This window comes from Giraffa tippelskirchi, chromosome X, assembly GCF_054371585.1.
Source record: "Giraffa tippelskirchi isolate mGirTip1 chromosome X, T2T-mGirTip1v1.2.pri, whole genome shotgun sequence".
NCBI lineage: Eukaryota > Metazoa > Chordata > Mammalia > Artiodactyla > Giraffidae > Giraffa > Giraffa tippelskirchi.
In genome coordinates this window covers 22,363,677-22,388,345 of record NC_137289.1, presented here as the reverse complement: position 1 = coordinate 22,388,345, position 24,669 = coordinate 22,363,677, and the positions used below count along the sequence as shown (strand labels likewise).

General features: G+C 41.6%; 1 pseudogene; it reads right to left on the bottom strand.

Annotated features, from left to right (window-relative positions):
• Window positions 1-20,597: 20,597 nt before the first annotated feature.
• LOC145535582 (olfactory receptor 6N1-like) lies at window positions 20,598-21,613 on the bottom strand (annotated as a pseudogene).
• Between the last annotated feature and the right edge of the window lie 3,056 nt (window positions 21,614-24,669).

Genomic DNA, 24,669 nt, shown 5'->3' with positions numbered 1-24,669 from the left:
TTTGGGGTGAGATAATTCTTATTTTGTAAGAGGCTGTCTGTGCATTATAAGGTGATTAGGAGCACTCCTGGCCTCTAACCACTAGACACTCCTCTCCAATTGTGACAACCAGAGATGTCTGCAGATGTTGCCAAATGTCTAGTGGAGAATGTGTGCAAAACCTCCTCCACTTAAGCACCATTGACCTTGGGTTCTGTGTACCCCAGTATGAAGACTGATTATTTAGCTTGTTAGGAATATGAACCAGGCCCAAATCAGCCAAATGTGTTATTTGTGCTGTTTTTAGGAAAAGGGCAAAATCTGGTTGTGTTTAAATTCCCTTCCTGCACAAGTGGGGAGTTTTTGAGCCCATGGAAATGGGAAATTTTAAAATCCATATCAAAGGTTGGTGGGCCTGACCAGACATTGGGTCTCGAGGGAACCAAAATTAGGGTAGGATAAGGTATTTAAAGATGCCAGAGAAGGGAGAGAATGGACATGAGAAATGAAGTCACTAACAACAGAAATCATGGTAGCTGCCATTTACTATTTGCCAACCACTGTTCTAAGTGTTTTATATGGACTATTTTGTTGAATAATCACAATAACCCAGCAGATAGCTATAATCATTTGTCAGGGTACAGGTTAAGCTGTTGTAACAAAATGACTAAAGCCTTTGGTGACTTAGACAAAATAGAAATGTGTTTATCTCCACAAAAGGGCCAGGTAGGCTGTTGAGGATTACTCTAACTCACCACGCTGAGGGTTCAGGCTGCTTCTGTGTTGTTTCTGCGTTATTTGCAATACCCAATTTCTATCTCAGTCCCAGATGGTACGTGCTGATTTTGCTCTCAGGTATGTATTCCAGCCAGTGGACAGAGTAAAAAGGGGAGGGTGAGGATATGTACTTTTCTTTTAAGAGCACAATCTAAAAATTATATACATCATTCCATTCATATCCAGTTGGCCTGATCCAGCCGCAAAAGAAATGTGGATTTTAGCTAGGCAGCTAAGTATTCAACAACAGGGGTTGGCACTAGAGCTTGAGGCTCAAAGACTATTTTTTTTTTGGTAAATGAAGTTTTATTGGAACACAGTCGTTCCCATGTATGTATGTATTGATATCATCTATGCTGCTTTCTCGCTACAATGGCATTGCTCAATAGTTTTGACAAAGATCAGATGGGCTGCAAAGCCTAAAATCTCTGGCCTTTAAGAAGAATTTTGCCAACCCCTGCTCTAGAAGAAGGAGAGAATAGCTATTTGGGGACCCCAACAGGCTCTATTAAATTTGTATTTAACACATGAGGAAAGGAAAGCTCATAGAGTTCACGTGAATGGCCAAATGTGACATACTGGTAAAGTGGCTGAGCTAAGATCTGAAAATGGCTGTTTGGCTCCAAAGGCAAAAATGTTCCCTCTATTGTACTGCCTCATTAATTCACTTAGCAAATATTTATTGTGTCTACTTTGTGTCAGTCCATGTTCTAGTTTCTGGGGATTGAGTAGTGAGTAAAAGAGAGGAAATCTATGCTCTTGTGAAAACTGTAATAAAAGAGACAGATAATTAGAAGGAAATTAAGTAAAATCTATATTAGATATGATAGGTGCTATAAATAAAAAATGGAAAAGAAAGAAAGGCAATCACAAAGTTGGGGTAGGGACTCCTTTTCTAAAGAACTGGTTAAGATTGGTCTCACTATTGGGGAAACCAGGGGGAAGGAATCTGAGCCATAGCTCTTGAGAAAGAGGTGGGAGTCTGTGCTGAGAACACCCATTGAAAAACCCAGTTTCCTTCTCAAAGGAGGCAGAACCAAGGGTCACAAGCTGGGAAGGAATTGAAGAAGAGTGTGATTGCCTGTGGCTTGTGTATGACGGGTATCTGGTGCAAAGTAGACATACAGGAAGAAGGCTGACTTAAAGGTACATGATTGTAAGTCTGCCTTTAATCCTTTAGACAGAATTCTGAAAGTTCTTCGCATATAAACAAAGGTGAACATATACATGTGAAAAACAGGCACTGAGTCAGTTTGTGTGGTAGAAAGATCATGAATGTTGGAGTCACACAAAACTGAAATTAAGTGATATTAAGTAACAGTAAAGAAGTAATGTACTCAGTTGCTCAGTTGTGTCTGACTTTTTCTGACCCTATGGGCTGTAGTCCACCAGGCTCCTCTGTTCATGGGATTCTCCAGGCAAGAATACTGCAGGGGGTTGACATTTCCTATTCCAGGAGATCTTCTCAAGCCAGGGATTGAACCTGTGTCTCCTGCATCTCCTGCATTGGCAGGTGGATTCCTTACCACTAACGCCACCTTGGAAGCCCAAAAGAAGTGATGAGAGATGTACAATTTTTCTCATGTGCATTTATATTGCATCTTATTATTCAAGTATAGTGATTAATGATGTTGGTTAATGCTTCTTTGGGGCTGAAAAAATTTTTCAGCATTAAAAATTTTTTATTTTGTAAAGAAAAATCTTTAATGCTTATTTAGTGCTAACTGTGTGTCAGGCATTATTTTAATTACTTTACATGTACTTACTCCTCAAAACAACACTGTAAGAAAATACAATAATAATTTTTTCAGCTGAAACCTCTCATGCTTAGAGGTCTATTATACATCCAATATCATGCCCAAATTGCTCGTGGACTTGTTGAGAGAGAACAGAGTGATCTCCATGGTAGGTTGTATTATTCAGTAACTTACCCAAGGTCACATAGTTAATAAATAGAGAGGCTGGGAGTTGATTCTGGGCACTGTGGCAGAGCAGTTCAAGTGTTTAATAATTATACTACATTGCCTCACAAAAACCAATAGAAAAGTTAAATGAGAAAACACGCTAGTTTCTTTTCCACCGCTGATGATGTATATGAAAAGTCTGGTCATTTGGACCTTGTGATCTAATCACTGGCCACTACTTCCCTCATGTCAGTATTTTTGATGTGCAGGCAACATCCCATGTAGCAAGTATTTCACTTCTAGAACACTATTCTTGGAAAAACAAATTTAAAAAGTGATGGCAAAGATGGTAGCACATGTGACTATCTACACTTGACTGTAGATCCAGATGTATATGTGTGTCTGTACGTGTTTTTGTGTTCAGGTGTGTACACATGAGTCTAACCCCCAGCTTCAAATGTCAGCTCTTAGGTTTTCTCCCCAGAAGCCTAAAGTCCAGCTGCTTATGGGGAAAAATTTAAAAACAAGAAATCTGTATTCTGTTTTAGGATGCACACCTGGTTTTCCAGAATCTACTATCTCTCCAGCAACTACTGTTATGCTGTCTCAGAGCTGTCACTACCAAACAAGCATGGATGGCCAGTAACATCACTGGAGTGATTCTTTGCTTCAGTCCTGACATTTCAGTTTCTATTTCCTGCTGTGATAAAGAAGATCATGAATATGATTTGCTATCTGGCCTGCCATTTCTTTGAATTGTCAACATTTAGTAAGAATTTTCCTTGGGAATTTCTTCTACCCAAAATGGCACAAAGGATGCCAAGCATGGACTAAACATGTTTCCTTAGGGCTGGAGACAGATTTTCACTGAGCCATTCCTTCCTCCATTTGCTCTCCTCATCCCTATTCCACACCCTGACTAGATGACAAGTTCAGCTAATTTCCAGAAAAGTTTTTCTGAGGGCAAATTTAACTGGCTACAATTGAAGGCCAATCCCCCCAAATGCCCTAATCAGTGCAGAGCTCCAACCACTGATAGAATTGTACTATGTAGGAAATCTAATTGGTAATCTGACATAATAGTATGAAGAAACTGATACATCCGCAAGAACTTATGACTTCTGTGGGGCCAGGAAATACCACTATAATGGTGACTGAGTTTATAATACTAGGGTTTGGAGACCTCAAAGGATTGGTTCCCCTGCTCTTCTTGGTCTTTGGCATTGTCTACCTAGCCACCATTTCTGGGAATCTCCTCGTCGTGATCCTGGTGAGCACGCAGCAGGATCTCCAGACACCAATGTACTTCTTTCTGGCAAAACTCTCATGCCTAGAGGTCTGCTATACATCCAATATCATGTCCAGATTGCTTGTGGACTTGTTGAGAGAGAACAGAGTGATCTCCATGGTAGGTTGTATTATTCAGCTCTACTTCTTTGGGGCTCTGGGTAGCACTGAATGTTATCTTCTGGCAGTGATGTCATATGACTGATACCTGGCTGTCTGCCGGCCTTTGCACGATCCAACACTAATGCATGGAACTATATGTTTGAGGCTAGTAATTGGCTCATGAGTTAGTGGCTTCACAGTGGCAGCTGCGTTTCAGGCTGCTATGGTATCCAGCTTGACCTTCTGTGATGGCAATGAGATTGACCACTTCTTCTGTGACTTGAAGCCTCTGCAGAAGCTCTCCTGCTCAGATCCCCAGCTAGTCAACCTGGTCTGCATGAGTCTAACAGCACTGGTGACCCTAGCCCCATTTGGACTAACCTTAGCCTCCTACTGGAAGATTCTTTTCACAGTCTTGCATATACCTTCCATGACTGGTAGGCAGAAGGCCTTCTCCACTTGTTCCTCTCATCTAGTGGTTGTGACCTTGTTTTATGGGACCTTGATCCTAGTCTATGTGCTACCCTTCGCTGGCCAGGTGCCAATTCTCAACAAAACTGTCTCCTGGCTCCATGGGAGTTGTCACTCCCATGTGTAACCCCCTTACCTATAGCCTCAAAAACAAAGATGTCAAGGAGTCCCTGAAGAAGCTGAGGGTTTGATCCTACAATGATGAGCTCCATTCAATCAACAAAAATTATGGCAGTCTGAAGGTCTGATTAGGAAAACATAGGATAGATGATAATCTTTATAACCTGAAATATTGATTCATCTCTGAATCATCTATTTAGCTGACTTGGGGGAAAAGTTAGTATATTTGTCTTGGTTGCCCTGAAGAGAAAACAAACCAGTCAATCCTAAAGGAAATCAACTCTGAATATTCATCAGAAGGACTGTTGTCGAAGCTGATGTGAATAGCTGACTCATTGGAAAAGCCCCTGATGCTGGAAAAGAATGAAGGCAAAAGGAGAAGGGGGTGGCAGGGGATGAGATGGTTAGATAGCATCACTGACTCAAGATACATGAATTTGAGCAAACTCCGGGAGATGCTGAAGGACAGAGGAGCCTGACCTGCTACAGTCCATAGGGTCGCAAAGAGTCAGACACAACTTAGTGACTGAACAACCTTGAAGTGATCTAGATTTCCTTGAGTGAACTGATACTGTGAAACGGGAGGAGTACTTCCTAGTTGGTGGAAGGGGAGCCATTCTGGGATAGACAATAAATAATGCTGCATACAATCCCCTCAAAAGCTCAATCCTGGAGGTAAGGATTGGCAGGTGTGCTTTAATTGTGTTCAATTTCTTCTCTCTGTGTGTACGCATGTGTGTGTGTGTGTGTGTGTGTGTGTGTTACAAATTAGACTGGGAAACCTTGGGGTTGGAGGAGGAGTGATAACTGTGCTACCCCAGGAGGAACTGAGAGTTCCCTAAATGAAGAGAGTATATTTATTTGCTTAGCATTCAGGCTAGAGTTCTGGTGGTGAAGCTGACTGTGGTAAATGGCTAATAGTAATACTGCACCCGTATTTGGCCTAGGACAAAGAAAGATGAAAGCAGAATCTAATAAAATATACAGAAACACACTAGAAGAATAGTTTTGGAGGAATGTGCATTAAGCACTTACAGCAATTTGTTAGACACATAGATTGCCTCAAGGCACTCTTTTCTAAGTTGAATTCTCTTGAGCATTCACAGTTTCTCATTGTGTTTTTCTTTCTTTCTTTATGCACCCCTCCCAGATCTGCCTTCTGCTGTGTACCCAAGTTACCCTTGATGGCCTCACTTGTGCTTTTGTTCCTTATTTTTATATCAGCTACAAGCTACCAAACATTACCAACTGACATATTCAAGCTACATTTGAAGAGAGAAGGGAAGCAAAAAGACTCTGCTAAAGGAAACAATCAAAAATATGCATTGAGTCTAATATTATCCAGGCATTGTGCTAGGTACTAGGAATAGAATAGTGAACAATGTAGATACAGCTTCTGACTTCAAAAATATCATAGTCTGATGGCCTTGGTATTCAAATTACTCAGAACTGGTATTTTTACATTGTTTATAGACTTTAGTTTTGAAAGCACTGTCTATAAAGAGAATCTCTGCACATAAAGTCACAATATTTTTATTTACCTTAAAGAATAATTTTATAATTAATTTGACACAACATAATGTAAAGACCTAACAAAGCTTTCAGTATAACATATGAACAAACACAAATGTTCAGAATGTCCCTTGCTTAGTTAAATATACCCCTTTTTTTCCTTTAAGACCCAACTCAATTACTACCTTCTTTCAGAACTCTCCCTGTTGTTTTGCTCATGTAATTTCTCCCCCCTCAGAAGTACTCTATTCCCCTTTATTTGACAAGTAAGTATGCACTGCTCTTCACGGTTCTGTGTACATGCCTTATCTTTCCAGTGAGATTATGAACCCTGTAAGGACAGAGATAGAAGGTCATTTCTAGCTGCACTCTCAAGTATCCAGCATAGTATACTTCACACAGTAGACATTTGATACTTGTCTTCACATGATCAAATCCAAGCTCCTTGGCATGAGATTCAAGTCTTCTATGACCCTGTTCCTGCTTCCTTCCCCAATCTCATCTCCCACCAAGTTCCATTTCACAATTTACCCATAGCACACAGGTGCATCCTTACTCTTGCCTTTTGTCTGAAAATTCTTGACCATATTTGTTTTTCACCTGGTTGATGTCCCATTGATTTTAATACTTGGATTCATCATAATCCTTACCAGGTAATCTTACCTGATTGTTTTTCCCACCCAACACATTAGGTAAAGTGATACACTCCTGTATCCCCAGGGGATTCATTGTGGACCTACGTTTAAGCAGTAATCATATTATCTGGTGTGTTACCACTGCATTTTCAGTGCCTAGAGCTATAGGCATAGCTCCCATTGACATAGGAGATAGACAATGACTACTTGTTGAAAGAATAGTTGAATGGTTATATGTCTTCCTCACTTACTAGATTATTATTATTTCATTGACTTCAAGTACTACCCTTATACTGACGATTCTCCATAATTTAATACTGTGATAAATGCTGTAAGGGAAAAACACAGGCTGCTAGAAAGGCATATAACAAGCGTATATAATTTGAACTGTGTGGGAGATATGACGATTTCTCCGATAAAGCAGGGGAGGATTTCAACAGAGGGACTAGCTAGCAGCAGGGTCCTGCGGTACTTTCCTTATGGTCCAACACTCACATCCATACATGACTACTGGAAAAACCATAGCTTTGACTAGACGGACCTTTGTTGGCAAAGTAATGTCTCTGCTTTTTAATATGCTGTCTAGTTTGGTCATAGCTTTTCTTCCAAGGAGAAGAAACGTCTTTTAATTTCATGGCTGCAGTCACCATCTGCACTGATTTTGAAGCTCAAGAAAATAAAGTCTGCCACTGTTTCCACTGTTTCCCCATTTATTTGCCTTGAAGTAATAGGACCGGATGCCATGGTCTTAGTTTTTTGAATGTTGAGCTTTAAGCCATCTTTTTCACTCTCCTCTTTCACTTTCATCAAGAGGCTCTTTAGTTCCTCTTCGTCTTCTGCCATAAGGGTGGTGTCATCTGCGTATGTGAGGTTATTGATATCTCTCCCAGCAATCTTGATTCCAGCTTGTGCTTCATCCAGCCTGGCATTTCACATGATGTACTGTGCATATAAGTTAAATAAGCAGAGTGGCAATATACAGCCTTGACATATTCTTTTTCCAATTTGGAACCAGTCTGTTGATCTATGTCTGGTTCTAACTGTTGCTCCTTGACTTGCATACAGATTTCTCAGGAGGCAGGTAAGGTGGTCTGATATTGCCATCTCTTTAAGAATTTTCCACAGTTTGCTGTGATTCACACAGTCAAAGGCTTTGGCATAGTCAATAAAGCAATAGATGTTTTTTGGGAACTCTCTTGCTTTTTCGATGATCCAGCAGATGTTAGCAATTTGATCTCTGGTTCCTCTGCCTTTTCTAAACTCAGTTGAACATCTAGAAGTTCTCAGTTCATGTCCTTTTGAAGCCTCACTTGGAGAATTTGGAGCATTACTTTGCTAGCATGTGCTGCTGCTGCTGCTGCTAAGTTGCGTCAGTCGTGTCCAACTCTGTGCAACCCCATAGACGGCAGCCCACCAGGTTCCGTCGCCCCTGGGATTCTCTAAGCAAGAACACTGGAGTGGGTTGCCATTTCCTTCTCCAATGCATGAAAGTGAAAAGTGAAATTGAAGTCGCTCAGTCGTGTCTGACTCTTCGCGACCCCATGGACTGCAGCCTACCAGGCTCCTCCATCCATGGGATTTTCCAGGCAAGAGTACTGGAGTGGGTCGCCAGTGCCTTCTCTGTGCTAGCATGTGTGAGATGAGTACAATTGTGCAGTAGGTTGAACATTCTTTGGCATTGCCTTTCTTTGGGATTGGAATGAAAACTGACTTTTTCTAGTCCTGTGGCTACTGCCAGGATTTCCAAATTTGCTGGCATATTGAGCGCAGCACTTTCACAGCATCATCTTTTAGGATTTGAAATAGTTCAACTGGAATTCCATCACTTCTACTAGCTTTGTTTGTGGTGATGCTTCCTAAGCCCTACTTGACTTCACATTCCAGGATGTCTGGCTCTAAGTAAGTGATCACACTATTGTGGTTATCTGGGTCATTAAGATCTTTTTTGTATAGTTCTTCTGTGTATTCTTGCTACTTCTTCTTAATATCTTCTGCTTCAGTTAGGTCCATACCATTTCTGTCCTTTATTGTGCCCATCTTTGCATAAAATGTTCCCTTGGTATCTCTAATTTTCTTAAAGAGATCTGTAGTCTTTCCCATTCTGTTGCTTTCCTCTGTTTCTTTGTATTGATCACTTAGGAAGGCTTTCTTAACTCTCCTTGCTTTTCTTTGGAACTCTGCATTCAGATGGGTATATCTTTCCTTTTCTCCTTTGCCTTTCGCTTCTCTTCTTTTCACAGCTATTTGTAAGACCTCCTCAGACAACCATTTTGCTTTTTTGCATTTCTTTTTCTTGGGAATGGTCTTGATCCCTGCCTCCTGTACAATGTCACGAACCTCCATCCATAGTTGTTCAGTCACTCTGTCTATTAGATCTAACCCTTAAGTAAACAGAAAGTTATAATTAGGTTGATTAATACTATAAGTATAACTTCCTATGTCACTGCTGGGGAGAGAGAGCGTCATTGTTATCGGATGAATTTTGTTCCACAAAGAAAGATATGTTGAAATCCTAATTCACGCTGTCTTAGAATGTGACCTTATTTAGAGATACGGTCTTTACAGAGGTAATCAAGTTAAAATGAAGTCTTCTGGAATATGACTGGTGCTCTTATAAAAAGAGGAAATTCAGACAGAAAGACACATGCACAGTAAGACACCACATAAAGATGAAGGCAGAGACTGGAGTGATATGTCTAGAAGCTAAGAAGCACCAAAGATTGCCAGCAAACCACCAGAAACTAGGAGAGAGACATGGGTCAGATATTTCCTGCCCTCAGAAGGAATCAGTGCTGTCTTGATCTGGGACTTCTGGCCTCCAGAACTACGAGAAAAAAAAATTCTGTTGTTTAGTACACTCAGTTTATGGTACTTGTTATGGCAACTCTAGTAAACTAATAAAGGCACGGGGTTGGTCAGGTTAAGGGAAGACTTCCCAGTGGAGGTGTTATCTGAGCTGAATCAAATAAGTAGGATTGCATGGGTGGGGCCTGGGGAGCCATTCCATATAAAGTGATCATCTGCAGTGGTTTGGACGTGAAAGAGAGTGTGCATGTCCAAGCTACTGCAAGTAATCCGACATGGCTGGATCTAGCGTGTGTGGGCAACGGTGGTGACAACTGAGAACTGAGAAGCTGAGCCAGTTCACGAAGGGCCTTCTATTCCAAGCCAAGGAATTTGGACTTTACCCTGAAGCCAAAGGGTGGCCTCTAAATGTTCATTCTCCTTCCCACTATTCACCTGCCTAACTCCATTTTTCCAGGAAAAGTTTTCTCACATCTAGTGTGGAACTTCTCACAGAGAAATATGAAAAACAACCTGCTTCTTGACCTCAAATATGAAGCTTACTCCTTGAAAGAAGGGACTATGTTCTGTTTACTGAGATATGCCCAGTGCCTGGCAAGTGCTTGACATGTCGTAGCTGTTGTTGTTTAGTGGCTCAGTCATGTCCGACTCTTTGTGACCCTGTGGACTGTAGCCCACCAGGCTCCTTGGTCCATGGGATTCTCCAGGCAAGAATACTGGAGTGGGTTGCCATTGCCTTCTCCAGGGGATCTTCCAACCTGGGATTGAACCTGAGTCTTCTGCATTGCAGGTGGATTCTTTACCGCTGAGCCACCTGGGAAACCCTTAACACGTAGTAGTCTCTCAATGAATAGTTGTCCCATGTGTTCCTAGGGACAGCATTGGGACTTCTTAGCTCTCTTTGGAATGTTATTCCAAGACCTCCATATTTGCTTTCACGCTTCTCTCCTCTTCTTCCTTCCTGCCACTGATTACCTTCCAACAACCTTTCACAGTTGGCTCTCATTTCACTTCACTTGGTTGTCTCTTTGGATCAAGGACCCTGGAAGCTTCTGGTGTGATTCCCCCCACCCCAAATCAGTACTCCCCACATCAGGCAGCCTCTCATGCATCCAGGTTCCTACTGTCCTCAGGGGAGCCTGGTTCACACCATGCTGAGACCTGCAGCCCAACCTTGTCACCTTACTTCTGCCCTTAGTTCTGCCAGGACTAGTGCTTAACTTAGCCTAAGCAGAGTCATTAGGTCAGTTTCAAGGAAGTAGCTCTGGCCAGCATGGACCAAAGAACAGGTGGCGGCTTTGGCAAGAGGATGCAGTTGAGGCTACAGGGTGGGGTGATGGGATTGCTAGGCTCAACAGGTGGGCAGGGTCAGGTAATCCGGGCAATCTCTATCCGAGCCAAATTTGACCCATGAGGCCTCCACTGAAAAAGGCAAAATAGAGAACCAGAATGGGAAACTAGGAACAATGATAATCAAAGTAAGATGCTAGTGGAAACAAGGTGTTCAAGTCAGATTGAATTCATTAAAAAATGTAATCTCCTCACATCTGCCCATTTCTACATGCATAAACACACCCTAACTGGAGCAATCACACACAAACACACATATGCATCCATGCACACACCACAGACAAAATATTGACACAGAGACCCATACCCACAGTGACAGAATCTAGTGTGACCTGCTTTGGTTGGCAGATACTGAAACACTTAATCTGTCTGCAACTGGCTGGGAAAGAAGCTCTTTATACATGCATGTCCCAAATAATAGAAGCATCACTTGAAATAAAAATGTCCTTTATAATTTGCTTCAAAAAGATAGCTTTTGGTTTTCTTATACCAAAATGAGCCTGATACAGCTTTTTCTGAATGATTCCAAGCCATCTTTAAGGGCACTCATTATTGGGGGCTGGGCTTAAACATAGGCTGTTGTTAGGAGCCATGTCAAAATATATTAAACTCTTTATCCTTCCACTAAACGGCCCCAGTGTAAACATTCTATTTACATAGACAGTCAGATTATCCATATATGTGCAGGTCTATATGGGTATGAATATATACACACACACCATCTTTCATATAAATGTCTCCCTACAAAATGCACAAAAATCATTCTGTGTAGATACACACACAGTGCATTTACTTACAAGCAACCTGTGCACTGCCTGAAGATAAGTTTGTAAGTGGCTCCCTTTCTTTCGTCATTTTCCTTCCTTCCTTTGCAGACTAATTTTTAGGATTAAGGAATTAGTGCAGCATTCACTGCAGAATTTGGTGGTTTTAATTGGTCGCACATGACTTAGTTAAAGGAGGCATTTTAACTACAAAGAACTGTACTGGGAGATGTGCTCAGGGGGAGTTATTAAAAGCAAGTCCATAACAGCTCCTTGGGAGGCTATTATTTTGCACTTCTCCACCCCTCCCCCCAAGAGGGTATGTGTACTATTGGTAACAATGTGAGAGGAAATTCCCTGACTTCATTAGAAACTTGGAAAAATAACTTTTCCTTCCCAATATCTTCCTTTTTTGCTGGAACACGTTTCTTCTGAAAAGTGGTATGGCAAAATGACCAGCCCCAAGTATCCTTTTTGTCTAATAAACTCTCTGGAGTTTTAGGCTTTATCCCTAGAGAATAACCCCCTCCCCCACCACACACAGATGCAGCAAAACAGCTACCTCATTAATGCGAAGCTGTTAATACCTGGGACACCACCTACACCGCTAATATTCCCATGTGTGCCACTTCAGGGAGGGGAGAGAAAAAGTTTCATGAATATTTCACCATCATTTGCTTTATTTACATGTAAATAATGTACTCATTACAAACTCTTATCTGTTCATTGAAGCCAGGCTGGCAGAGCCTAGTGTGACATGCTTGGTTGGCAGATACCTTAACACCTGATCTGTTTGGCATTGGCTGGCAAGGAAATGTTTGCAAGTACATGTCTCAGATAATAGAAGTGTGCTTGCAGTGGCCAAGTCCTTTGCATTGTAATTGTTTCAAATGGATGTCTCTATGGTCTTAAAAGTTATTTATAATTAACGTACAATATTTAGATTAGTTTCAACTGTACATCACAGCAATTTGATATTTGTATGCATTATCAAATGACCGTCTCAATGAAACCAGTTACCATCCATCATCATACAAAACTGTTACATTACTGACTATATACCCTATGTGTACATTACATCCCCCTGACATATTTAAGCTGAAAGTTTATATTTCTTAATCTCCTTATCTATTTTGTCCATCCCTATCTTTTCATGTCAACTGGACCTGACACAAATTGCCCTGTTCAAGTTGACTCCAGGTCATTTCTATGGACACTAATCATTGAGTTGGGCTGGAATATAAGGTGTGTCCTTAGTGTATCAGCCTGTTTAATCATCCAATAAATGGCCACAGGCTGTCTTATTTTTAAAGATGTATCCTGTCTTCTTTCTAAAGTTTTTGCTGATTATATTGTTTATGCCTCCAGTAGCCCTTTGATGTCCTCTATCCTATCCTAGGCTCACAAACCATGCTGAGTTACAGTTGTGTATAAAGTAAGACTGAGAGCCTTAGGAGTTTTTCGGTAAGTACTCTGCATGCGTTTTGATGTATGGATTTTATATTATCTATACAAATTTTACTGCTGTAAGGTTTTTAAAGGTTAATTTTTAGAATTTAGCTTTGAAAGTATTAGACAAGTATGGTTTCTAGGAAGGGAACTTTCAGATAAGTGACATATCATTATAGTTAGGGTTAATATAGACAAACTAAATCTCATTAATTTGGATTTCCCTACTTTATAATATGAGACTGTCTTATTTATAAACAAGGTTAGGAGTTTACTATTTCACCAGCTACAAAAGGAAAGGACATAGTTGGTGGTAAATTAATATCTTAGAACCACATGGGTAATGTGTTTCATTTACATAGGAAGCAAGTATTTGTTGCTGTTGTTCAGTCACTCGGAGAAGGCAATGGCACTGCACTCCAGTATTCTTGCCTGGAAAATCCCATGGATGGAGGAGCCTGGTAGGCTGCAGTCCATGGGGTCGCGAAGAGTCGGACACGACTGAGTGACTTCACTTTCCCTTTTCCCTTTCATGCATTGGAGAAGGAAATGGCACCCCACTCCAGTGTTCTTGCCTGGAGAATCCCAGGGACGGGGGAGCCTGGTGGGCTGCCGTCTATGGGGTTGCACAGAGTCAAACACGACTGACGTGACTTAGCAGCAGCAGTTCAGCCACTAAGTCATGTCTGACTCTTCATGATGCCATGGACTGTAGCATGCCAAGCTTCTCTGTTCTCCACTGTCTTCTGGAGTTTGCTCAAATTCATGTCCATTGAGTCAGTGATGCTATCTAACTATCTCACCTTCTGCCGCCCCCTTCTCCTATTGCCTTCAATCTTTCCCAGATCAGAGTATTTTTCAGTGAGTTGGTTCTTCACATCAGGTGGCCAAAGTATTCATCAGCTTCATCAACAGTCCTTTCAATGAATATTCAGAGTCGGAAACTTGACTACATTTATCTATTTATTAGTATGGATCCCATTAAGCCATCTACTTGGTAAAACAATTCACTGTATATATTTGGAAGTAACAATAACAAACAATGAGACCTCAGTTAATCAATCCACGGAGAAAGAAGTTCATTTGAATAAAGTCAGCCTGGTATACAGAGACATAGAGAACAAATGGAAGCCCTCAGCCCTTAGCTAGTGGTAGTGACAGTTAAGAAAGAGAGAGCCAAGGCCATTTTTAGTGGGGAAGTTAAAGGTCGGCAGTGTCTTTAGCTCAGGAAAAACGGGTGTGGGGTCATGTCCCAAGGAACCAAGAATATACCCCACAAGCCTGAGAGAATCTCAGCCTCCCCTTGGAGCACAACTGGAATGGAATATGTTTCTGGCATTTCTCTGTGAAGCGAGTTCCTGAAAAAGAAGAGTCAGTATTAGCGGTATTCTCTTATAGCTTTGAAAGAAATTCTGACTTTTCATTAAGTCAGACTGGTCTTCCCACCCATTAATAGTAGACAGCTCAATATGTGCTAGGCATCAGGCTAAGTGTTTTACATATATTCTTTCATTGGAGCCTTGTGAACTTTGCAGGTTGATATCATTTCATTGTATAAATGAGGAAACTGCAATTCGGTTAAAGTGATTCATTTAACCAAGGTAGTGAATGGTGAAATTAGGTTTCAAACCCAGTTCTAACTCCACAGCTTGCTATCTTAACCATTTCCATGTACTGTAGTTCTTCAAGAGATCGGATAAGACAAATATTCTTGGGTGCTATAACAGGTACATGTCAGTAACTAAGCTGAGACTCAGGGGTTCTTTAAAGCCCTGCTTACCTATTATGTTCAAGCCCATGGAGCAATGACCTTCAGCTAGTCCTGGCCTGGGATGATGATTACAAAATGCATGAAAGAGAAAGGACAACATAAGTGTCCTAATTTCTAGAATAATCATCCTTGAGTCTACCGCTATTCAATCCAAATGGAAGTTATTGCTCAATGTTTGAAACTGTGACCGAGGCCAAATTGGAAACATGCTTTAACTTTCAGGAACAAAACTGTCAACATCAGCCAATCAGTCGTGCACTAGCTAGCACTGGTGGTGAAATTCATGCTATTTTCATGTCACTGAAAAAATAAGTGGCTGTTGTTTAGAGCAAAGGATCAGTATCAATACTGTGTGAAATGAATTCGCAAGTGTTAAGAGATACTTATGAGGGGGTGAATAGCAAGAATTGCTCTTATGAAGAGCAAGAATTGGTTCAGGAAAGATGTATGAATTGATCTTCCAATCATTGATAGGACCTTGATGGAAATAATGAAAAGGCCAAAGATTTGCTTTGTTAAATGTCTTAATGCCTTGCAATAGTAAGAACATTGGCTGGGAATCCAATTTGGATGAAGAAGCTAACTTGTTCTGGAAGAAACCCTAAACTCAGGCAAGTTTCTGAAAAGATATTAGTGCATTTTGAGTGATGAATGAAAACAGGAAGGACTTGACATTTGTACTAAACTTTCAAGGGAAGTTGGATAAAACATAGTATTCTCAAGCAGAATAGTAACCAGGGTGGCAGATGGCTTTTCTAGTATAGCGAAGAAGTGAAAGTGCTAGAAACCTCAGAGGCAAGTGCAGTGTGCCCGAGACCCCAAAATGGGTGCAGGACCCAACTACACATGAGGATAACTATTCTTCTAACAATGATGCTATTCTGCTAACAATGATTATACTCCATGTAGAATTCAATTCTCAAAGACAGGCAGTCAGGCTAATAGGGTATTCATTCTATAGTACTATTAGAATTATGTGCCTGGCTTTTTCACCACAACAGTGCTGAGGTTGGCAATTTTTCAATTTTAGTTGTGCCTAAGGGCATTCAAAAATCCCTGTGGGTTCAGCTCTGTCCTTGGCTCTTGGAATAATTATAGTCTTGCACATGAGAAATAGTAGAAATTCAGTCTTACTCTGACTTTTGCATCCCATAAATTTATTGGAGTCCTGCTTAATTTCCTATACCTTCTTCTAGAATCCAAATCTCTTATTTGGTTCCCCAATTGACAATCCATTTCCCCTGAGAGTAGCATTCTGAGTTGCCTCTCTTTGTGCCTTTCTAATCCTTGTGTGTGTGTTAGTCACTCAATCGTGTCCGATTCTTTGTGACCCCACAGACTGTAGCCCGCTAGGCTCCTCTGTCCATGGAATTCTCCAGGCAAGAATACTGGAGTGGGTAGCCATTCCCTTCTCCAGATGATCTTCCCTACCCAGGGATCGAACCCAGGTCTCCTGTGTCTCCAGCATTGCAGATCGATTCTTTACTTCTGAGCCACTGAGGGAGCTCCTTTGTAGCAGGACTCTGTCCCTTACTTTAGAACTATACTTCCATCTGCTCTGGGAACTCCTGGATTCCTTCTGCCTATTTCTTGTGTTGACTTCTACTATTGCCACTTCCAGGTGTCCCTGACAGTTTGGTCACCTCCTTGAGTTCGTTTCATAATACTTAAGTTCTTCTTAGAGCTAATGTAAGCCCTGATGGCCTATCTGATCTTTAGATTGTGGCTATCTCTGATTTGACCTGTAAACCTGGACAACATTTAACAACTCATAATGTTAAGAATAATAAAGATAATAACAATAATAATAATCATTATTTGAACAATACCCTCAATCTCCAAAGACTTTACTTATCAGACTAAACTCAAAGGGACTTTTGACCATTTGTGGAATGTAAATCCATCCTCAGAAGATGGAAGTTAATCTCAGCTGAGGAAATTCAATAGAATGTATCTAAGGAGCTAAAGAAAATACTCAAAAATAAGTTCCATTGATTTTGTTTTTTAGAATCAATGGAATAAGTATATAGTTTCCCACTGGACTTCAATGAAAGGGATAACTCTCATTTGTATATGTAAATTTCGATGACTTTGTCACATAATCCCTCCAATTACTTTAGCAGTACTGTGAAACACCATTTGATATCAGTTTTATTAAACATTAATCTTGACCAGCTAGAAGAGTAGTGATAGCAGACATCATGTCCCCACACTTTGCTTTTGTCTTCATTGATGTTTATGCCAGGAATGATCTTGCACTACAGATGAAGTTGGGCATAGAAGATAAATTTGAAGAGTCTATAGTACTTGAGAAGCAGAAGAAACAGTAAAGCTTAGAAACAGTGGAGCCCCCTGGCAGAAAGCCCTAAATATTGTTTGCCTCTATTCTTGGTTTGTACTAAAATTAACCTATGAATCCCACTCTGACCCCCAATTCATTTGCTTGGGTTCCTGATGATACTTATCTAACTCTTGGCAGTCTTCTACTCTTAAGGTACTGAAATCTGTCTTTAGGTCCTCTATCTAGAGTTCTAGCTCCAGATATGATACTCTGGAACACAGTTATAACCTTTCACAATTAGTACCATTGCCTTGAGAGCCATGCAGTCTCCCCCACATCCTAGCCTAGCCACCTTGTATAAAAAAATCTAACATGGATGTGTTCTTAATTTTGAAGCAAGTACTGTTGGCAAACTTCTTTTAAGGTAAGACTGAAGTCCGTGTTGCTTCTTCTTTACCTTGACTTGCTCATTCCAGATTTCTTCTCCCTCTTTCCTGAACGAGGAAAGTACCAGCATGGAGGTACCAGCAAGCCATCTGGCCAAAACAGCGAGGGTTAAGGTATAAATTGAAGCTGGAGCTCTTCTAATCTAGTATGACAGTTTGTACTGATCAGGTTAATGAGGATAATTTCTCTTTGGCTTGTACAGAGACATGAAAATGTAATCTGATCTGCTATTAATTACTCTGTCCAATCATTAACATAATGTTTCACTGAATAGAGAAAGACTATTCACACTGCAGGATCAGCATATCAACCAAAGCAGCATAATAAAAAAAAAAAAGTGCTGTCTTTTGTGTTCAGTAGGGAAGCTGTACTATCACTGTGAGAAGGACATGCACTTTGATGTGTGGGATGAGTTGTCCTGAGCCCTACACCCTCCTCCAGTTCCCTCGGGGAAATTACACAGAGTTGTGTGATGATTGACAAGGAATAGGGAGGTACTCTGTGGTTTGGGGAACAGAGTGAAACTAACTAGTTCACAACAAGATTAAATAACTGCATCTTGAGTGAGAGGAACATAATGCTTTATCAAATAAATAAAATAACTTTAGATGGCTCTTTTTCATTCTTTTATTAACAAGTATTTATTGAACAATTATTCCTTGTTAAGCTCTGTGCTGGGCACTAGGGATGTAGTATTCAAACAAAACAGACACAGATCCTGCCTTGTGCAGTTTATGGTCCAGGTAGAGGATGTATGTATATATATATAAAATCTCATGCAGAATATTCTAGTGCAGCTGTGAGAAATTTATAATGAAAAAGTGAAAAAGCTAGGATGCTCTAAGAGCATATGATAAAGAGACTGGGTGGAACTCAAAGAATGAGCCAAGCAAAAAGTGAAGTAAGGAAGAGGAGAAAGAATAGCATCCATGAAAGTTATGAGGAGGCAAGCAGGTTTGAGGAACATCCAGGAAGGAAATGAGTTCAGAGAGCAAAAAAGCAACACAATATGAGACTAAGAGAAGGGTTATATCTTTTTTGGCCATGAACAGACTCTAGATGGGCTACAGGTCCTTGAAAGTTGACAGGTAATGTTGGTCACTTCCATGGGGCATTCGGACTTTTTCCTAAGGGCAATGGGAAATAGTTAAAGGTTTCTAAGCCCAGTTGAGCTTAGACTAGTAGATTTAAAAAAAAATTTCCATATAGCCAACACACCAAACCAACCCCTCAACTATCTCAGAAACCCGGATTCAAGAATAAAAGAAAGACATGTATGGATGGAGCAGATGTAGCCTTTCCACTCTGTATGTCTGCACAGAAGGCTAGGCAGAACCCCTGAGAGGCCAAAAAGTAATTACACTTCTACTCTGGATCCATGTCTTAACCACTGAGGAGTGTGTTCTACAGGCTCTATTTCCTAATTGAGGGTAATTACAAGAAGTTAAAGCTAGATTAGAGACAATTAGACCCTATACAAGAGGGAACTCTGTGGGTGGTCAGGAAGGGAGTAGGAAGAACCAGCTGGGAAAGTGTTTCCCAAACCACTTGGCATTCTTTGACTCATATTACAGGAGGAGGTTGTTTTGGGGGGGAAGGAGTCTATCTCTGCTCCTGTGTGGTGCCTACCTGGAGGGCAGGCAGGTGAAATAGGTAAAGACACACACACACACACACACGCACACACACATCACTGACAGCCAATCAAGATTGGCTTTTCCTCAAGCCGAAGTGCTAGAAGCCAATAAGTGGAAACAAAGAGGAAAGGAAGGGGAGGGTCCCATTACTATTCAATTTAAGACGTCTTATTTGAGCAACTACTTTTTTTGTGCTGCTCTGGATCTAGATGCTGTGGGAGATACATGGTGAGCAGGTGATCTTCCCTTTAGAGGGTTTCCAACTCTATTTGAGGCATTTGGTGTGGCTGGAGCACAGAGGGAGAGAAGGAGACTGGTGAGGAGTGAGGTCAAGAGGTGGCCACAAGTCAGGAGGAGGAGCTCTGACTCCTTTTCAGGGGCACTGGAGAACCACGGAGAGTGATAAACTGTGAAAGTATGGTGTCAGGTGTGGGTTTTGGGAAGATACATCCGGCCACTGTGGGGAAGGCGGATGAGGGGGCATGGCAAAGAGCAAGATTAGCGGGCTCAGGCAGAGCTGCCTGTGGGGGGAGTTGGGGATGTCTGTGACTATGAGGAGAAAAATGAGGAGGAGAGGCCGGAAAAAAAAAGTTACTTGTTTTATACTCTCTTCATCCACCAAGCCTCCATTGCTTTGATTAGTCACTGATTCATTCAATCAACAAATAATTATCTTGCGTCTGTGTAGAGCACAGTGATAGGGGGCATCAAGAGTAATAAGGAGGATGTTATTCCAGTCTTCGAGGGGCTTGATTAACTACCTATTCACGTGAGTAGAACAGTCAATAGCTGCTCTACGATTTTAGACATGGTTCTGATCAGCGGAGAGGCAGACAATCTAAGAAACAACAGTAGGCAGGGTGAATGTGCATAAACCCTGAGAAGAGGCACAGTGGAAGGCACCTAAGTTTGTATGAGAAGGGTATGGTGGCTGTGTGTGTATGTAGAGGTGTGTGCACGTGTGTGTGCATACACATGGGCACATGGGGCACATGTACGTAATGAAACCAAAAACCTTAACAGCAACAGATATTTCTATAACACACACACAGCAAGAGAGACAAAGACAAAGACAGAGAGATAGACTTTTGTAGCAAGCATATTTGGGTGTTTTGCATTTTCCCCTAAGAGGCATGGTAGCAGAGCCTGAGAGAGCACTTGTCTGGCAAACTTATTTTACCCTGCAAAGATTACCCTGGAATTCCCAAGGGCATTAGGCTGTAAGGATTCAGGGAGGGTTCCTATTCTGTTGGCTGTTTCCCTTGAAGGAGGGAGCAGCAGTGGGCTGAGCCCCCAAGTACTCAGCCTAGTGCTTGGCATCCTTCATAGAAGCCCAGGCTGCTCTGAGAAAAAAAAGACTCCCTGGGGGTGGTGAGGGCCCTGAGCTCCCCTTAGCATATGCCCACTGACTCATAAGCCTTCTCACCGCCTTTTGAACATCCTTGTTTCTCAGGCTGTGCATGATGGGGTTGACCATGGGAGTGACCACAGTGTAGAACAAGGAGAAGATCTTGTTCAGGGCAGCAGCCTGGGTTGCTGTGGGGATGGCATACACTGTTCCCAATGCTCCATAGTACAGAGTGACCACGTGAGGTGGGAGGAGCAGGTGGAGAAGGGTCATTGCTTTCCTGCAGTTGATGGAATCCTGAGGAGAGCAGCCACAATGTGGATATAGGAGGCTACGGTGAGTAAGAAGGGCACCAGGGTGACGAAGGAGGCCAGGAGGAAGGTGGTTTTCTCCACCGTCTCAGTATCAGAGCAGGCCAGCTTCAGCACAGGGGCCAGGTCACAGAAGAGGTGGTCGATCTTATCGGTTGCGCAGAATGGCAGCTGAAAAGTCATGGCAACAGTGACCACAGGGGTCAGGAAACCACCCAGCCAAGATCCGCCTGCAAGCAGGACACATGTGTGGAGGTTCATGAGCGATGGGTACTGGAGGGGGCTGCAGATGGCAAGGTAGCAGTCGTAAGACATGGCAGCCAGAAGAAGCACTCAACTACCACCATGGAACTGAAGAAGTAAAACTGGACCACACAGCCCACAAAAGAAATCACCTTGGGACCTAAGAGAAGGGTCTGCAGCATCTCAGAGGCAATAGAGGTAGTGTACCAGATCTCAAGGGAGGAGAAATTGGACAGAAAGAAGTACATGGAGGTTTGGAGGTTACGATCAAGGGAAATGACGATAAGGATAAGAAGGTTCCCCAGCAAAGTCACTACATACATTCCCAGAAATATCCCCCAAAGAAAAAATCGTAACCCATGGAGACTCCCGCCCGAATCCCAGCAGGAGGAATTCTTTGATTGTGGTCAGATTACCCATATCTGTGAGATTCATGCATTAGACCTGAGGAAAGGAGAGACATATAGCCAGTTGGAAAAAGAGCTATGCTACTAGAGGTGGGTAACACTATCAGATATGTCATATATTATAAAACTCAAAGACCCTGGTTTTTCTTGTCTGGAATAAATTTTCCGTTTTGTTCTACTAGGTGTATTTACCTAATAGCCATAGAGAAATCAGAAACTATGCCCTGGAGAGTTAACAGAGAGGATGTCTCTTTTGCTCTTTTCCACTCTTTTCTTTGACATAACCGGTGATGAATCTACCTTTGGGAGTCTCACAGTGGGAGGCAAACATGTCTTAATGGGGACATGGCAAGAAAGCTTCTCTCAACTCCTGAAACTCAGCTTTTAAGACTCAATGGAAATGTGACTCCAAAATTATAAAATAACACTGGAATTCACATCACCCCATCTCCCCCCAAACCCCTAAATCAGGGTGGGTTTCACCAGGAGTGTAATTGGAGGGAGGAGGGGAATTCAGAACTATTGATCTTAAAGTACCTGTAAGAAAAATAAGAGTTTCTGCCAGGCTCTGGGGACATGTAGCTGATTGCTTCCATGGCATCAAATTCCTATGGAAATTGAGGGGAAAATGTATGTAAAGTTATTCATTTGAAATGTTAGAGAAAAATAATGTTCCATCCTTCATAAATGAAAATGACATTCCTGACTCACTAGCAGTAGGATGTGCATTTAGAGTTATTTTTTTCCAGTAGCAGGGATGGGTTAGCAGTGAGTCACGGAGGCAGCTCCCCCATCCCCACAAGCATACCTCCCCCACCACGCTCAAAGACCCAAATTTGTGAAATGGCTGTCTGGTCTTAGTGCTTGAGTCGTGCAATAGAATTAACAATCAATCTGTGCTGCGGCCTAACTTAGAGGTAAATGCGAGGCCAGAGGTAGGGGCTTGGCTCAGCTGGTGTTGTAGGCCGAAGGCTCAGTCTGTGGCCAGGAAATAGAGCAAAGCCATCTTTGCTGCTTTGCTTGGGGGTGATGACAACACGTCCCTAAAAGGTTACAATTAAGTCATATTTTTGTAAATGAAATCCTATTTTAAATCCACTCGGGGAACTGCCTATTCAAAGAACTCATTAAGAATGCTTCTGTGACATGAAAGAATTCCTCCACAATTTATCCTTTGTGCTAATATAAATTGTTAATACACTGGGCTTGTGTAAAGGAAGGTCCACCTCTAACCGGGATCTCCAGGACATTCAGGGAGCCTAAGGTGGTACTGAATATAATTACAGTGCGTAAAGAAAATCAATCAGCAAGTGGAGTTGTCCCTGGGGGTGATGACTGCTTTCTAATTGGGGGATTAAGCTGCAGTGTCCTATTACTTACCATTTTACCCTGTCTTCAGAGACTGGCAGCCAGCATTCAGAACTGAAATTAGCATCATTAGATTTTTATCATTCAATCCTATGTCTCATTAGTTAATCATGAATAAGCTTGATTTTTCCCTTTTGATTTACAGGTATGGTCTTTAAATACCTTCAAATTCAAAGGCATGCCAACTTCCCTAAATCCTTGCCCATCCTCTCTTTCTTGCAGTGAAGACATCAATGTGGCAAAAAAGAGGTTTCAGCTCAGAATACTATTCATTCATTCAGTCAGTCATTCACTCACTACATATTTTTAGACATCTACTATGTGTCATATATTGGGCTAGGTAGGCACTGAAGATAAAATTATGAACAGAAAGGTAATGGTCTCACTGTTTTCAGAACTTACCTCCTACTAGTGGAGATGATCTTAAAAATAACGGTAAAACTACTATTGTGATCAATTCTATGAGGGAGAAAAACAGGGTCTTAATATAAAGAACAATACAGGGAGAGATGCCTTCATTTTGGCAAGATGCTCAGGGAAGATCTTTCTGAAGAAGAAGTCATATTTCAGCTGAGATCTGATAAATATGGACTAGCCATCTAGGAGACCAATCCGAGGGGAGGTATTACAGGTAGACAGAGAAAATGTGCAAAAGTCCTGAGTGAGATAAGCACTTGACTACTAGAAGCATTAGAACTAACAAGCAAACAGCAAAAACAAGAACTGTACCTGGAGGGCTACAGGTGAGGGAAAGAGTGATAGGAGGTGAGTTTGTAGAATGCATATCTGATTTACATTTTGAAAAGATCCCTCTGGCTTCTATGTGGAGAATGACTGTAAGGGACTAAGAGCGAAAGGGAGAAAACTGATGAGGAAGCTAATATAGTAATACAGGTAAGAGATGGAGATCAAGTTGGGATGAAGTAAGGTGAATTAATTTTAAGACTTTTTACATAGTAGAATATATATATGTATGTATATGTGTGTGTGTGTGTGTGTGTGTATACTTATCTGTACGCATATTATGCTTTACTAAACACAGGGAGCTCAACCCAGTGTTCTGTGACAACCTAGAGGGGTGGGATGGGGTGGGAGATGGGAGGGAGGTTCAAGAGGGAAGGGGCCTATGTATACTTGTGACTGATTCATGTTGATGTATGGAAGAGGCCAACACAATATTGTAAGGCAATTATCCTCCAATTAAAAAAAAAGTTGTGAAATGACGTAGACTGCAAACAAACTGCATTAGAGGAGGACATGAAGGACAGGAAGAATTAAGGATGAATCCTAGATTTCTGGCTTAAGCAACTGTATAGATGATCCACTCTTTTCCTGAGGATCAAGTAGGTAATTTAGTTTGAGGGAGATTTTCTTTTGTTTTCTTTCCATCCATCCATCCTTCCTTCCTTCCTCTCTTCCTTCCTTTCTTTTTGTTAGATCTAGTGGGTTATGATCCATTGCTGAGATGACAGTTTTAGTCCTCCTATGGGTCAGGAATCTGGCAACGAACAGTCTCAGCCCTGAGAGACAGGGCTCCCACTGTGGCCACACAACAAGCTTAAGGAAAAGTCTGGCAAACTCATGTCCTTGTTTTCAAAAAGGACCAGGGAAGAGAGTGAACATGTCCGTGTAACCTTTACTCACTCTGCAGAAATTGCTCCAAGCGCAGGGTTAGCATCTGCATACCAGGAGCATCTTGTG